Source organism: Pseudophryne corroboree, chromosome 4 (genome assembly GCF_028390025.1).
Source record: "Pseudophryne corroboree isolate aPseCor3 chromosome 4, aPseCor3.hap2, whole genome shotgun sequence".
Taxonomy (NCBI): Eukaryota; Metazoa; Chordata; class Amphibia; order Anura; family Myobatrachidae; genus Pseudophryne; species Pseudophryne corroboree.
In genome coordinates, this window is record NC_086447.1 from 610,839,403 (window position 1) to 610,855,715 (window position 16,313).

The window sequence follows — 16,313 nt, forward strand, 5'->3', positions numbered from 1 at the left end:
GCTCTGAGCGATTCCATCTTGAACTTGAACTTTTTTATATAAATGTTCAAGGATTTTAAATTTAGAATGGGTCTCACCGAACCGTCTGGTTTCGGTACCACAAACATTGTGGAATAGTAACCCCGTCCCTGTTGAAGAAGGGTTACCTTGATTATCACCTGCTGAAGATACAGCTTGTGAATCGCCGTTAGTACTACCTCCCTTTCTCTGAGGGTAGCCGGCAAGGCTGATTTGAGGTAACGACGAGGGGGAGTCGCCTCAAACTCCAGCTTGTATCCCTGAGATACTACTTGCAGAACCCAGGGATCCACCTGTGAGCGAGCCCACTGGTCGCTGAAGTTCCGGAGACGCGCCCCCACCACACCTGGCTCCGCCTGTGGAGCCCCAGCGTCATGCGGTGGACTTAGAGGAAGCGGGGGAAGATTTTTGATCCTGGGAACTAGCTGTCTGGTGCAGCTTTTTCCCTCTTCCCTTGCCTCTGGGCAGAAAGGAAGCGCCTTTGACCCGCTTGCTTTTCTGAGGCCGAAAGGACTGTACCTGATAATACGGTGCTTTCTTAGGCTGTGAAGGAACCTGAGGTAGAAATGTCGATTTATCAGCTGTTGCTGTGGATACGAGGTCCGAGAGACCATCCCCAAACAATTCCTTACCCTTATAAGGCAGAACCTCCATGTGCCTTTTAGAATCAGCATCACCCGTCCACTGCCGGGTCCATAATACCCTCCTGGCAGAAATGGACATTGCATTAATTCTGGATGCCAGCCGGCAAATATCCCTCTGTGCATCCCTCATATATAAGACAACGTCTTTAATATGTTCTATAGTTAGCAAAATAGTATCCCTGTCGAGGGTATCAATGTTATCTGACAGGGTATCAGACCACGCTGCAGCAGCACTACACATCCATGCTGAGGCAATTGCAGGTCTTAGTATAGTACCTGAGTGTGTATATACAGACTTCAGGATCGCCTCCTGCTTTCTATCAGCAGGCTCCTTTAAGGCGGCCGTATCCTGAGACGGCAGTGCCACCTTTTTTGACAAACGTGTGAGCGTCTTATCCACCCTAGGGGATATCTCCCAACGTGACCTATCCTCTGGCGGGAAAGGGTACGCCATTAGTAACTTTTTAGAAATTACCAGTTTCTTATCGGGGGAAGCCCACGCTTCTTCACACACTTCATTTAACTCATCTGATGGGGGAAAGAACACTGGCTGCTTTTTCTCCCCAAACATAATACCCTTTTTTGTGGTACCTGGGTTAATGTCAGAAATGTGTAACACATTTTTAATTGCCGTAATCATGAAATGTATGCCCCTAGTGGATTGTGTATATGTCTCATCGTCGTCGACACTGGAGTCAGACTCCGTGTCGACATCTGTGTCTGCCATCTGAGGTAGCGGGCGTTTTTGAGCCCCTGATGGCCTTTGAGACGCCTGGGCAGGCACGGGCTGAGAAGCCGGCTGTCCCACGGCTGTTACGTCATCCAGCCTTTTATGTATGGAGTTGACACTGTCGGTTAATACCTTCCACATATCCACCCACCCTGGTGTCGGCCCCTCAGGGGGTGACATCACATTCATAGGCACCTGCTCCGCCTCCACATAAGCCTCCTCATCAAACATGTCGACACAGCCGTACCGACACACCGCACACACACAGGGAATGCTCTGACTGAGGACAGGACCCCACAAAGTCCTTTGGGGAGAAAGAGAGAGAGTATGCCAGCACACACCACAGCGCTATATAATCAGGGATTTACACTAACAGAAGTGATTTTCCCTATAGCTGCCTATTATATACAGTTTGCGCCTAAATTTAGTGCCCCCCCCCTCTCTTTTTTACCCTTTGAGCCTGGAAACTGCAGGGGAGAGCCTGGGGAGCTGTCTTCCAGCGGAGCTGTGAAGAGGAAATGGCGCCAATGTGCTGAGGGAGATAGCCCCGCCCCTTTTTCGGCGGACTTCTCCCGCTTTTATAATTCTAATATGGCAGGGGATTTTTGCACATATATAGCTTATTAGGCTATATTATGTGTTGTTTGCCAAATTTAAGGTACTCTAATTGCAGCCCAGGGCGCCCCCCCCCCAGCGCCCTGCACCCATCAGTGACCGGAGTATGTGGTGTGCATAGGGAGCAATGGCGCACAGCTGCAGTGCTGTGCGCTACCTTAATGAAGACCGAAGTCTTCAGCCGCCGATTTCCAGGATGCTTTTCTTGCTTCTGGCTCTGTAAGGGGGACGGCGGCGCGGCTCCGAGACCAGACGACCAAGGCTGGGCCTGTGTTCGATCCCTCTGGAGCTAATAGTGTCCAGTAGCCTAAGAAGCCCAAGCTAGCTGCAAGCAGGTAGGTTCGCTTCTTCTCCCCTTAGTCCCTCGTAGCAGTGAGTCTGTTGCAAGCAGATCTCACTGAAAATAAAAAACCTAACAAATACTTTCTTTTCTAGAAGCTCAGGAGAGCCCCTTTTGTGCAACCAGCTCGGGCCGGGCACAGATTCTAACTGAGGTCTGGAGGAGGGGCATAGAGGGAGGAGCCAGTGCACACCAGATAGTACCTAATCTTTCTTTAGAGTGCCCAGTCTCCTGCGGAGCCCGCTATTCCCCATGGTCCTTATGGAGTACCCAGCATCCACTAGGACGTCAGAGAAATCACGGTCAGATCGTCCCAGGCCTCGAGTAGTTCCTCCACCAACACCATCAACTCCAACTACTGAGGAACCCATGCAGATAAATCGTTCCCGTCTTTCCAACGAGGAACGTCAGAGACGGCGACAAGGGAACTTATGCCTGTACCGTGGTGCATCTGATCATTTTGTTAAATCTTGTAGCCAACGTCCGGGAAACGCCCGCTCCTAGCCTGTGCCGGAGAGGTCAAGCTAGGAGAATTCTCAGAATTACTTGCCAAGAAAGAGTCAGTCTTGTTAACCCACCTGGAGCTTCCTTCTTCCTCTATTCTCATCCCTGCACTACTCGACTCCGGAGCCGCCGAAAGTTTTATTACATCAGCTCTGGTCAAACGATCTGGGATATAAACGGTCCATTTGGATCGTTCCATCTCAATTACTGCTGTGGATGGAAGTCATATTCCTGAGGGAATTATCACTCTTCGTACAATTCCTCTCAAGATGAAGATTGGAGGTCTTCATTCGGAAAACATCTCTTTCCTAGTAATTCCCAAAGCCTCTCACGAACTGATCCTAGGATTTCCATGGTTAAGTAGACACAATCCCCACATAGATTGGCAAACCATGGATGTTCTTTCCTGGGGACGAAACTGCTTCCAGAACTGTTTGCCCTCTGTAAGACCTCTCTGCTCTTCTAGTCCTTCCAGCCTCCCTGCAGAATACCAGGCCTTCCAATATGTTTTTAGTAAGCATGGGGCGGACACCTTGCCTCCGCATCGCACTTGGGATTGTCCCATTGATCTGGTACCTGGCAAGACTCCTCCCCGAGGTCGAATCTACCCGCTCTCACTCCCTGAGACTCAGGCCATGTCGGAGTATATCCGGGAGAACTTGGAAAAAGGGTTCATTAGATCATCCACCTCTCCGGCTGGCGCAGGGTTTTTCTTTGTAAAAAAAAAAGGATGGGGGTCTGCGGCCCTGTATTGACTATAGAGGTCTCAATGACATTACAATTAAGAACAGATATCCATTACCTCTAATTCCAGAACTGTTCGACCGTGTTAAAGGTGCTACTGTATTCACTAAGCTGGACTTACGGGGAGCCTGCAACCTTATACGTATTCGCCCAGGTGACGAATGGAAGACGGCTTTTAATACCCGCGACGGCCACTATGAATATCTGGTAATGCCTTTCGGCCTATGTAACGCCCCAGCCGTCTTTCAAGAATTTGTTAATGAAATCTTCAGAGATCTCCTCTATGACTGCTTGGTGGTTTACTTGGACGACATCCTCATTTTTTCTAGGGATATGAAGACCCATCAAGAACAAGTCAAAGAAGTTCTAACTCGTTTATGGAGGAATCAACTATTTTGTAAGCTCGAGAAGTGCACCTTCGAAGTACCCACGATTCCTTTCCTCGGTTACATCCTTTCTGGGCAGAAATTGCAGATGGATACCGCTAAAGTCCAAGCGATTCAGGATTGGTCGCTTCCAGCTTCCCTTAAGGGAGTTCAACGTTTCATGGGGTTCGCTAACTTCTACCGAAGATTCATTCAGAATTATTCCTCTGTCATAGCCCCCATAACAGCATTAACCAGGAAAGGAGCCGATCCAGCCAAATGGTCTCCAGAGGCTTTAGAAGCCTTTTCATCGTTAAAGAAGGCCTTCATGACCGCTCCTGTTCTTCGACAACCAGATCTCAGTCGTCCGTTCCTGGTGGAAGTCGATGCCTCCACGGTAGGAGTGGGAGCAGTTTTATCTCAGCTCTTCGAAGACAAGAAAGTCCATCCTTGTGCATTCTTCTCGCGAAGATTCTCCCCCGCTGAGCAGAATTACGCTATTGGGGAACAGGAATTACTAGCAATTAAGTTAGCCTTTGAGGAGTGGAGGTATTTGTTGGAGGGAGCTCAGCATCCAATCTCGGTAACCACGGATCATAAGAACCTCCTGTATCTACAGTCAGCCCGATGTCTGAATCCACGTCAAGCAAGATGGGCACTCTTCTTTACCCGTTTCAACTTTAAACTTAGTTACCGCCCAGGGTCCCTCAACAAAAAGGCAGATGCATTATCTCGTTCCTTGAGTTCTGAAGAACCCTCTGATCGTTCAAAAGAACAATACATCTTAGACTCCACCTCTTTTTCGGCAACTAACACTTCTCCACTTTCTCCTCCAGGAAAGATCTTCGTTGCTACAAATCTTCGCAAGAGACTGCTTACATGGGCTCACTCCTCCTCCTTCATGGGCCATGCGGGTGGTCATAAAACGCTCAAATTCATTCAGCTCTCCTACTGGTGGCCTCATCTCAGGACTGATGTACAAGAAGTTGTGGCTGTCCAAAGTGTGCTCAGCATAAGAGTCCTAAAGGTCCTCCAGCCGGGTTACTTCATCCGCTACCTGTGCCGCAAAGACCATGGACACATATTTCTATGGACTTTATTACTGATTTACCTGTGTCTGGCGGACGGAACACCGTATGGGTCATAGTTGATCGATTTTCCAAAATGGCACACTTTGTTCCCCTGGCCAGTCTTCCATCAGCATCCCAGCTGGCAAAATTATTCATAGCAGAGATTTTCCATCTCCATGGATTACCGCAGGAAATCGTATCTGATAGAGGTCCCCAGTTTGTGGCCAAGTTTTGGAGATCCCTATGTTCTGCTCTTGGTGTGAAATTGAATTTCTCCTCAGGATATCATCCTCAAACGGATGGTCAAACAGAGAGAGTGAACCAGGACCTAGAGACATTTCTGCGTTTATTCATGTCCTCCTCTCAGGACGACTGGCGGGACTTCCTCCCATTTGCAGAATTTGCCCATAACAATCTTTATCATTCTGCCACAAAATCTTCTCCATTTTTCATTAATTATGGTTATCATCCGAAAGTTCCTGACTTCCAACTTCTGCCTACACTCGAGGTTCCTGCCGCAGAGTCAACACTTAGACAATTTACTGAAACCTGGAAACAAATTCACAAGGCCTTGCTCAAGTCATCCAAGAAGTATAAGACTAACGCAGATCTAAAGCGAAAAGCGGTACCGAGTCTTAAAGTGGGAGATCGGGTTTGGGTTTCCACACGTAACCTAAGATTGAAGGTTCCTACTAAGAAGTTTGCTCCCAGGTTCATTGGGCCCTACCCAATCGAAAGAGTTTTGAATCCTGTGGCTTACAAGGTGAAGTTACCTCCACATTTAAGAATCCCTAACGCTTTTCATATTTCTCTCTTAAAACCGTTGGTACTCAATCGATTCAGAGCTGCTCTACCTAAATCACCCAAGATCCAGTCAACATAAGGAGACGAATTTGAGATTCATAAGATCCTCGACTCCCGCAAACTATATGGTCGCCTCCAGTACCTAGTTGATTGGAAAGGATATGGACCTGAGGAAAGGTCCTGGGTAGAGGCAGAGGACGTCCATGCCCCAAGACTTCTTCGGACTTTTCATGCCAAATTTCCAGCTAAACGTTATAGGTGTCCGGAGTCCACCCGCAAAAGGGGGGGTACTGTCAGCGTCCGGGGTCTTACCGGAAAGCTGGGGCCGCGTGGCGGGCTTCATGGGCGGCCGGGCAGCGGCGGTGGAGGGCTGCGGCGCTGGGTTCAAGGATACAGGCAGCGGTAATGGCATTGAGGGGGTCCGCTCGTGGCGGCGGGACGCCGCTGCAGCAGCTCACTCTCGCTAAGCCGTTGCCTAGGAGACCAGGGGCAGTGAGCAGCATGTTGTCTGAAAAGGTCTGCATTACTGGGCGCCGCCATGTTGGAGACCAAGTTTCTGACATAATTCCTGTTCCTAGTTTTCCAGCCAATCTAGGGAGACTTCTTCCTATAAAAGGGGGCTGGTTTAGGACAGGGATACCAGTGCTTCAAGTTACAACCCTGTTGTAGGTGCTTTAGCCTGTGCTCCCAGGATTCCTGCTGTATTCTGGTACTTCTAACCCTGCTTTGCCAGTTCTCAGTTGCTGCTGCAGTTTTCCCGTTCCTAGCCTGCTGCTGCCCGTGGAGCCGCTCTTGGAAAACCCGGTTCAGTAAGATCCTTTGGGTACGGATGACCCCGGGTCTCTTGCCTCGTTCTCCAAGCCACAGTCCGCAGATTCTTGCTTCCAGCCAAAGTCCTCGAACCACCATTCACAGTCCTCAGCTCGTTATCTCCAGCTTCATCTTTCAAGCCACAGTCTACAGTTCTCAGTCTCAGTCACGACCCAAACTTCCGTCCACAGTTCTCAGCTCCGCTACCGCAGTTTCTTCTCATAAGTCGCAGTCCACAGTTCTTGTCTTCAGCCTCGTTTTACTCTCACCCACAGTAACACAGTTCTTTGTCTACGACCACGTTCTCAAGTCACCGTTCATCAACCTCAGTTTTCTACCTCTGCTCTGTACATAATAAATACTTTTCATTGACTCTCAAACTCCGCCTACATCCTTCATTGCTCCGTATCCCATGCAAAGGAACTATATCCAACCCCCTCATTTTGTTCTTCCCCAGCCTGCTACCTCCTTGGGCAAGTCTCAACTACCGGATCCCCAAACTTTGCTAGACGTGACAGCAGGATTAGTAATGGGGCTGATGGAGCTGCAGCTCCAGCCCCACACCCCAAAATAGTCCCACTGCATCTGCAGCATCACACCCTCCAACAATTTACACATAAACACTGATGCACATTCGAAAAATGGGCGTGGCCACGGGTACAGCGCCGTGGCCACGCCCCTTTTCCTATACTTTCAATGGAAGCTTGGAGAGTCAAAAATGGGTACAGACCATAAAAAAAGGGACTGTACCTGCCAGAAAGGTGCAGCTGGAGGGTATGTCACTGCACCTGCAGCAAGTCTCTGCGCTGTAGAGAGGGGTAAAACATCCTTTTATTGCAGCGCCCTATGGGGGTCATTCCAAGTTGATCGCTAGCTGCATTCGTTCGCTGTGCAGCGATCAGGCAAAAACTCTGCACTTCTGCGCATGCATATGCAGCGCAATGAGCACATGTGGCGTACTATTACAACGAACAATGTAGTTTTACACAGGGTCTAGCGATATTTTTCAGTCGCACAGGCAGCCGCAGAGTGATTGACAGGAAGAGGGCGTTTCTGGGTGTCAACTGACCGTTTTCAGGAAGTGTTCGGAAAAACGCAGGCGTGGCTGGGTGAACGCAGGGCGTGTTTGTGACATCAAATCAGGAACTGAATGGTCTGAAGTGATCGCAAGCGCCGAGTAGGTCTGAAGCTACTCTGAAACTGCACAAAATATTTTTGGACCAGCTCTTCCGATCCCTTTGTTCGCACTTCTGCTAAGCTAAAATACACTCCCAGTGGGCGGCGGCATAGCGTTTGCATGGCTGCTAAAAACTGCTAGCGAACGATCAACTCGTAATGACCACCAATGTCTTGCTGCCAGTCCACCTGCCCCCTCCGGCATTAACAAACCCCACTCCCTAGCCGCGCCGCAGGTGGAAAAAAAGCTGCTGTGGCCACCGGCATAGATGTGTATGAAAGCAGCACAGCGGAAGACTTTCATAGGCCTCCCTGCACTGCATACTCTCTGAGCCCCGGAGCCTCCTCTGCGTGTGATGTCACAGAAGTGCCACAACCGCGCCCAGGTCCCCAGAGGCCCTGACTCCACAGCACAGCACCTGGGCTGCCGGCCTGATAGCCCCGAGATGGTTAATGTAGTGGATAGAGTGGGTGATATCGCGGAGGGTAATGTCTGGACGCTGAATCAATGTAAAAGGTGACAGTGCAGCGCAGTACAGTGGGTGTGCAGTCAGGGCCGTTGCTAGAGTGTTCGGCGCCCCCCTGCATACTATAAATTTGCACCCTCGCATACTTTACAAACGCACAGCGCACATAATGACCCCTGTAGTAGAGACACTTACACATATAATGCCCCCTCAACCAGTGACGCTTACACATGTCACGCCCCCCCCATGTACCAGTGACGCTTACACACGTAATGCCCCCTCTACCAGTACCGCTTGCACACGTAACGAACCCTGTACCCAGTGGCGCAACCAGGGGGGGTTTCCGAGCACCCAGAAACCGCCCTCCACTAAAAAAAATAATATATAATAGCAATATACAGCATTACTTTATATGCATGGTAATTGTGCTTTCTATTTATATAAGTATTCCCGATGTGTATCTGTACTCTTATAATGCCGTTTTTTATCTGTCACAGTGTTTTGTTTGCTCGGTTGTTATGGTGACGGGGAGCGGATAATGGCGTCATACGTGGGCGCCGTCTTCTGTCTTCCAGATCCAGACGAATACACGTGGTGCGGTGAGGGTATTTAAACGTAAGTTTTTACCTGTTTGTTTATCCTGATGATGAGAAAATAAAGTCCTTAAAACGTTGAAGCACATCCCTGTAGCTGACTGATTATTTACGAGTGCCGCCGACTGTATGCATATAATTGGCGTTCCCTGTATGTGGGAACCCTACGGAAGGCACCAAACCATTGTGTTGTATGACCGCGTGTGCTGCCTATCTGGACATTTACATTGGAAGGTATGGTGTATGGGCACTGACCTTTCTTATGCAAAAGCACCCGGATTTTTCCTTTTCTTCTTGGTGCATTGGTTGCATTCTCTATTTGATTTTAAATTAATCATGGCAGAGGGTTTCAGTGCACCTGAGGAAACGCTATGTGAAAGATTGAATCTTGCTAAGATTACACAAGGAACTCCTTTATCATTCTCAGACTCTGAAGCTGAGTCAATGCTATGTAAAGACAGCATGAGTCATGAACCGGACTTCACATCAAATGAGTACTTGTACAGGGAATGGTCTAAATTGAAACAACGTGAACTTGACTATTATTACCATGCTGTTACATTAAGTGACTATTACAAAGAGAAAATGATACCTTGTGGTTTTCGCGTCAGAAACTGCCCCACGATTGGTCGCCATAACGTACCATTTTGTAAACGATGGATTGCTGTCTTAAACAAATGCAGCTACGATCTGATGCTCCTCATCATAGCGGAGGCGGGCTGGGAGCTAACTGCAACTAGGGAGTCCATCAGTAAATGTGAAACAGCTAACCGAGCCACACTGGTCTCTGATACCAAAAACAACTGGACAGACAAGCTTGAGAAACAACTAGTGATGTACAAACGCAATCTGATAGTTTAAAAACATGAAATTGACCAAGGTGACGGCAGATTATGAACATAATCAAGTTTACAACTGGGTGGGCAGTGGCCCCCGGGAAAACGATAAACGACAACGAAAGACCACGTTTAAAGTGAATACGGACTCTGATTCCTCACAGGGACATGGTAATATCAGCGATTCAGATTATAAATCTGGACATCCGTTTATCCCTTTAGCTGTACGTACCCACAACCAACTGGCCGGCGGAGGAAACACAAGCGGAGAGGGGGTCAAAACAAGAGGACAAAAACCAGTACAACCACCGCTTTCCCACCACAGGAGACGGTAATCAACTTGTCTTCACGTATATTGACTGAACTTGAACTTAAGCTACTGGGTCGTGGCTTATCTTTTGTGCCTAGCAGTAAGTTCGATGGTTTCAAGTGGGAGGTGGAGAAATACCACTTGAACAGGCAGTTAAGACTACATGAACATTTCCATGGCAATAAGGTACAACCTACTGAAAGTTCTACAAATGTGGACATTCCTTTGGCTGTACGCTGTTTACAGAAAAAAATCTACATTTGACCCCCCTACCAATAATACCTCAATTAAGACATTCTCACGTATGTTGAATCATGATGTTGACAGAATGGTTAACTCTAGGTCATGTAACAAGACGTATAGTAATTTATCATCTGGTGAATTTAAAGCACTGAGAGACCTGTCCTCATACACTGATATAACTATACGCCCCATGGATAAGGACGGGGCAATAGTTGTACAAAATCTGGATGCATATAGAAAGGAGAAAGAACGTCATTTGGCTAATGGTGGTGTTTATAGATTATTGTCACATGATCCTACTGACATCTTTAGCCAGACGCTGGGTAGGTGTCTGGATAGAGCAGTGGACAATGGTTATATTACAACGAAAATCAGTATTATGTTGTTATGTAAGAAACCTGTTGTTCCACTGGTCTACACGCTACCCAAGATTCATAAAGGGCTCATTGACCCACCTGGCAGACCTATCATCTCTGCAAGGTGGGTCAATGTTGTTCCAACCCATTTCAGTGTATTTGGACTGTTTGTTACAGCCTTGTGTTATGGGACACCCGTTATACATACAGGATACTACTGCGTTTTTGAAAAACTATACTCTGTGGAAAATATACCTATTAACAGCCTACTGTGTAGTATAGATATCTCCAATCTATACACTGTTATACCTAATGCAGAAGGTATTATTGCAGTAAGGGATCTGATTGGTGCAAATCCATTATATGTTGGTCCTAACATTGACTTTGTTACAGATTTATTAGAGTTGGTATTAACTAAAAATGATTTCCTTCATGATGGGAAATATTATCTGCAGACCTCAGGCTGTGCGATGGAGTCCAATGTGGCCCCATCATATTCCAATGCGTATATGTTTAGGGCCGAACCTGATATCTTTTTCAATAGAACATTGTTGGGTGATAATATCTTATTTTACGCCAGATATATATATTATATATTTCTAATTTGGACTGGCTCAGAAAAATCCTTTACGTCTTTTATTTCTGGTCACTACATGTCTGACAGCCCCATCAAATTTACTTACTCTATTGATTGTAAATCAGTGCATTTTTGGGATGTATTAATAGAACTGCAGGATGGTAAAATCTCTACGAACTTGTATAGTAAAAAAACAGACCGTAACACCCTATTACACGCAGCGAGTTTTCACCCTAAGCCACTGAAGTATGGGTTGCCATACTCTCAATTTCTCCGTGCGAGACGGATTTGCAGTGATAATGAGACAGCGATACATAACATTGATCAGATGATTGTTAAATTCAGTACCCGGGGTTATGATGAACAGATATTACAGAACTCTAAAGATAGGGCACTAGCCATTCCCCATGAACAGCTTTTGACTCCCAGAAATAGGAATAATAGTATCAACCGTATTCCTTGGGTGAATCACTATAATGATAAAAGTGATGACATTAGATCTATCACCAGGAAACTTTGGCCTATAGTTAGTACTAATAAAGCCTTAAATCTAAAGGGCAAGTCTGTGATGCCTTGTAATACCAGGGGGAGAAATATCTATGACTGGGTGGTCAAGACTGATATTTCTAAAATGGAGACTACTGAATTTACATTTTTGGCAAGAAAGAACGGCTGTTATAGGTGGTTAAACTGCACAACCTGCAGCTATATGGTAGCTGGTGACATTTTAGACATCCCTATAGCAGCAAGAAATTTCTGATTAGACATCGTGTGACATGCACTACGAAATTCATTGTTTATATGATCACCTGCCCATGTGGCCTTAGCTACGTGGGTAAAACAGATAGAACTTTGTGCGAACGCATGGCCACACACAGACTGTCTATTAGATCTGCCCTGGAGAAAGGCTACAGTGACCAACCCATTGCACGACACTTTGTGAAAGCTGGTCACAATTTATCAGCGCTTAGGTACATGATTATTGATCATGTTCCCCCCAGACGTAGAGGGGGTGATAAATCCCTTGCGCTCTTACGCTGCCAATCATGTTGGATCCATAGATTAAATACTTTATCTCCAAGGGGCCTTAATGAAACCTTAGATCTTCATTGTTTTTTTATGAGAATAGCCCTTCAATCATGAATATATAGCTACTCGGAATTTCTGTAGTGCTGGAGACTTACCTTAATCAAGTTCTGGGAGTGAAAAATATACAAAAATACAAAAATATATCTATGCAACTCTTATATTGGTTTGTATAGGGCTGTATCCAGTGACCTGGTGACGGCTGTCATTTGTGTATTAATAAGCAAGTATTATACTTACGGCTCCCTGTGGTTCTTATATGGATCAGTATTGAAATATAATAGCAATATACAGCATTACTTTATATGCATGGTAATTGTGCTTTCTATTTATATAAGTATTCCCGATGTGTATCTGTACTCTCACAATGCCGTTTTTTATCTGTCACGGTGTTTTGTTTGCTCGGTTGTTATGGTGACGGGGAGCGGATGATGACGTCATACGTGGGCGCCGTCTTCTGTCTTCCAGATCCAGCCGAATCCACGTGGTGCAGTGATGGGATTTAAACGTAAGTTTTTACCTGTTTGTTTATCCTGATGACGAGGAAATAAAGTCTTCGAAACGTTGAAGCACATCCCTGTAGCTGACTGATTATTTACGAGTGCCGCCGACTGTATGCATATATATATATATATATATATATCATCCCACCCACCGTACATGAGCTGGTGAGTTCTGTTAGAGCTCTTCTACTTCTAACTACTGGTACATAAATGAATAAGTTTAAAAATAGAATGTTTCAAGAGATCAGTATTGGTAGTATAAAAATACCTACAGAACCTGGTATTTCCAGGTGGTCTCCCGGCCAAGTACTAACCAGGCCAAACACTGCTTAGTTTCCAAGATCAGATAGGATTGTGCATATCCAGTGTGGTGTGGCTGTAGATCAGCTTTGTGGTTTCTGTTAAAGCTCTTCTACTACTAACTACTGGTACATAAATGAGTAAGTTTAAAAATGGAATGCATCAAGAGAACGGTATTGGTAGTATAAAAACACCTACTGCACCTGGTATTCCCAGGTGGTCTCCTATCTAAGAAATAACCAGGCCCAACACTGCTTCGCTTCTGCTGCTTGTGTAGTCTCAGTGTGGTCTATAATAGGCTCTGAGGCAGCAGCGGGAATGAATGGGCGGACGTGGCAGCAGTATACCGTCATGTCCACCCCTTCATTTCTGCTCCTGCTGCTGCCTCAAAGAATATTATAGACCACACTCTGACCACACAAGCAGCGGGGCCGGGGTGCCAACCATACACACCCCTGCCCCGCTCCCTGCTGAACAGCGCTGATGGGAACAGCAGTGGGGCTTCAGCAGCAGGGTGAGTATGTGTGGCCAGAGACCTTCCTCCCTATGTGCAGACCTGCAGAGTGTGCGGCGCAGGACGGGGCTCTTCCAGATGTAGCTCCTCAGCCGTATTTCTCCCGGGCTGCGTGGTGCTCTCCCCAACTGTCCTCAGCCCTGGAACATTGCCTTTATCAATGCAACATCAGCAGGGGGCCCGGGCCTCATCACCGGCCCAGGTCTGTCTCATGTATGTATCATGTATGTGTGTGTGATATAGGTATGAATCATATATGTGTTTGTGATATATATTTGTATGTATCATGTGTGTGTGTGTGTGTGTGTGTGTATATATGTATCTATCATGTATGTATCTATCTATCTTGTATGTATGTATGTGTTATATCTATCTATCTATCTATCTATCTATCTATCTGTCTATAATGTTATGATATATGTATGTATCTATCATGTATGTGTTATATGTATGTATCACTCCTACCTCTATACATACACACACCTATATCTGTATGTACACTGACATACACACACCAATACATAAACACGCTGACCCCTATACATACACCGATATACCCACACCTGCATCTATACCTACACATGCTGACACCTGGACATACACTGACTTACCCACACCTGCATCTATACATACAAGCGCTGACACCTGGACATACAGCGATGTACCCACACCTGCATCTATACATACATGCGCTGACACCTGGACATACAGCGATGTACCCACACCTGCATCTATACATACAAGCGCTGACACCTGGACATACACCGACATACCCACACCTGCATCTATACATACATGGGCTGACACCTGGACATACACTGATGTACCCACACCTAACATCTATACATACACATGCTGACACCTGGACATATACAGATGTTCCCACATTTGCATCTATACATACACACGCTGACACCTGGACACAAGCCCGGCGCTACCCGCTCAGCAGAGTCTGCAAAGCAGGTAGGCGCCGGGCATATGAGGCGCTTTCCCTGCTCTCTCTGTATCCCTACTGCTGCCGGACGCCACTGCTCCTGTCAGACAGGCAGCAGCGTCTGGACGGCAGCATGAAGCTCCTATTCACCTACTGCTCTCCCCACCCCTCACTCCCTCCCACACAGTAGCACACACAGGACACAGTAGCACACACATGAGGAGTTTCACTTAGAGCCTGAAACTCCGTTGTCCGTCCGCACGGGCTGTCGGAAGTATCCCCCTCTCTGATGCTTGCTGTGTGCTGTCCCTTCTGGTGATCATAGCAAGGAACCTTTCTCCCTGCAGTGCACTCGGGTTTCTGGACACTCCCCCTCTACATGCTGATGAATAGGAGCTGTCTGTGTTCAGGGCAGCCTGACACTCACAACAGTGAGTTTAACTCTTTAAAAACCTTGTTTTCTACAGTGATTACCAGTCACTGCCTCCTAAATGTGAGCTGTGGCTGCCATACTAATAGATCAGGGGGTAGGTGTCACTAAACTTTGACAGACTCTCTCAGCCCGCCTTCCCTAATCCACCTCCGATGGCACTAGGCTGCAGCGTGAATGAGACCATGTGAAGAGGAGCCAGCGACACACCTAGGAGACAGGACCCGCGCGGACGCTGATAGGAAACACCAGTCACACACGAGGCAAGTGGAGGTTGGCATTTATTATGTGTATAAGCGCCACTGTGACCATGGGCATGTGTATAAGCAACACTGATACCGTGGCAATTTGAATAATCAGCACTGATACCGTGGACATGTGTACAAGCGGCACTGATAACGCGGGCATGTGTACAAGTGGCACTGATACCGTGAGCATGTGTACAAGTGGCACTGATACCGTGAGCATGTGTACAAGCGGCACTGATACCGTAAGCATGTGTACAAGCGGCACTGATACCGTGGACATGTGTACAAGCGGCACTGATACCGTGGGCATGTGTACAAGAGGCACTAAAGCTGTGGGCATGTGTATAAGCACCACTGCCATCATGGACTTTATTATGTGTATAAGCAGCACTGCTACCCTGGGCATTATTATGTGTATAAATGGCACTGCCACCGTGGGTATGTGTATAAGCGGCACTGATATTGTGTGGCCATGCCCCTTCCTTGTGATACATCATACCACACCTGTTTTTTGCAGCGTGTGCCTTCAGCGTGCAACTGTTCCTTTAGACAGTATGGGGGTTAGGGCACTGTAGTTTGCAGAGGGCGCTGAACACCCTACTATCGGCCCTGACACAACTAATAGGAAGGGAGTAGGTGGCGAGGGAAATGAGTTCCACAACCTCTTCAGGACCACTTTAAGCCCTGAAGAAGAGGCTCTACTGTATGTTGTAAAGTAGTATGATATGAATCAAGAGCACTGTATGCAGTGTAATGTGAACTAGATTGTGCTACTGTGTGGCGTAACGCAAATTAGGGGTACAGTTGTGTGGGAACACCCCTTCCTTGTGAAACCACAATCCTTTTATGCTGCATGCGCCTTCGGTGGCACGCTGTCCCTCTCTTAAGTATGGGAGAGAGGGCGCAAATTTACAGTTTGCAGGGAGGCGCCAAACACCCTAGCACCGGCCCTGCCTGGACATACACCAACATTCCCACACCTGCATCTATACATACACATGCTGACAACTGGACATACACCGATGTACAAGCACCTGCATCTATACATACACGTGCTGACAAATGGACATACACCGACGTACCCACACTTGCATCT

The 16,313-nt window shown here is 47.0% G+C and overlaps 1 pseudogene; it reads right to left on the reverse strand.

Moving 5' to 3' along the window:
* Positions 1–13,056: 13,056 nt before the first annotated feature.
* Positions 13,057–13,175, reverse strand: LOC134911975 (5S ribosomal RNA; annotated as a pseudogene).
* Between the last annotated feature and the right edge of the window lie 3,138 nt (positions 13,176–16,313).